This window comes from Nomia melanderi, unplaced genomic scaffold (genome assembly GCF_051020985.1).
Source record: "Nomia melanderi isolate GNS246 unplaced genomic scaffold, iyNomMela1 scaffold0240, whole genome shotgun sequence".
Classification (NCBI taxonomy): Eukaryota; Metazoa; Arthropoda; class Insecta; order Hymenoptera; family Halictidae; genus Nomia; species Nomia melanderi.
In genome coordinates, this window is record NW_027475355.1 from 27,501 (window position 1) to 28,533 (window position 1,033).

The window sequence follows — 1,033 nt, forward strand, 5'->3', positions numbered from 1 at the left end:
GTGGCGGAAGCGCACGGTGGTGGTCCAGCGAGGACACGCGACGACGGGGAATAAGAACTATTCGACCCGTTACGAATACGCATGCTCGTCCCGCACGATTTTAACACACACCGTGTTTTTCTCCAGTCGTCAAAGCGTTCGTGCGTCGAATTCGAAAAATAAAAAAAAGAAATACACCTTTTCTCTCTCTCTCGGGGTAAAAAGAGTCGATGTGTATTGTGTATAAAGGTTCTGCTGCGAGAAGTCTCGTTTTGCCGTGTGTTTCGGTAACGACGATCCTCCGAAACGTACATCTCATTCGTAAGAGAGGAAGAAAACAATCTCCCTGGGGCCAGTCGGTAATATACCGACATACGACGTGTCGTGCACATCCGTCTCACGCACGGTATACAAAATATGAATAAAACGTGTGTAGTCTCTCTCTCTCTCGACTTCTTAATATTTTCTTTCACCTCTGACGCATCATTTCAGGTGACGTCGGGAGCGCGGGAAAAAAAATTTTTCTAAACACACGAAACCGTTCATCTCACGAACAGCCGAAAAAGTTGTCGCTCAGATCCATATCGCAGTGGAGCGGTATCCGCGGGCGGTCGTAATTGAACGACGCACGACGCCGCGAACACTCACGCGAGTCCATACAAACGATTCCGATCGTTTTGCAACAACTAGAACGTACACTGTCCGTGAAATTCACAGAATTTTCGCGTGTCCGCGACAAACGCCGACGAGACACCCATCGTTCGCTCGTACGTAGCATCCTTCTCTTAACCCGACTCAGAAACGTTCTTTGCGCCCTTCGGTAAAAAAACGTTCGATCCGAAGAGGTGAACGACGGCGGGGATTTGACAGAGCTACGCAAGCAGTGTATGGTACGTAAACGACCCTCAGCCAGGCGTGGTCCAGGAATTGTATCCGTGGACCGCAATGTGCGTTCGAAATGTCGATGTTCATGTGTCCTGCAGTTCACACGTTGACGCGCAATTAGCTGCGTTCTTCATCGACCCACGAGCCAAGTGATCCACCGTTCAGGGTA

At 49.7% G+C, this 1,033-nt stretch overlaps 1 non-coding gene across 1 annotated transcript; it reads right to left on the bottom strand.

Moving 5' to 3' along the window:
• Window positions 1-878: 878 nt before the first annotated feature.
• LOC143175876 (5.8S ribosomal RNA) lies at window positions 879-1,033 on the bottom strand. Its single transcript, XR_013000525.1, has one exon. It is a non-coding gene; the product is annotated as a 5.8S ribosomal RNA (ribosomal RNA).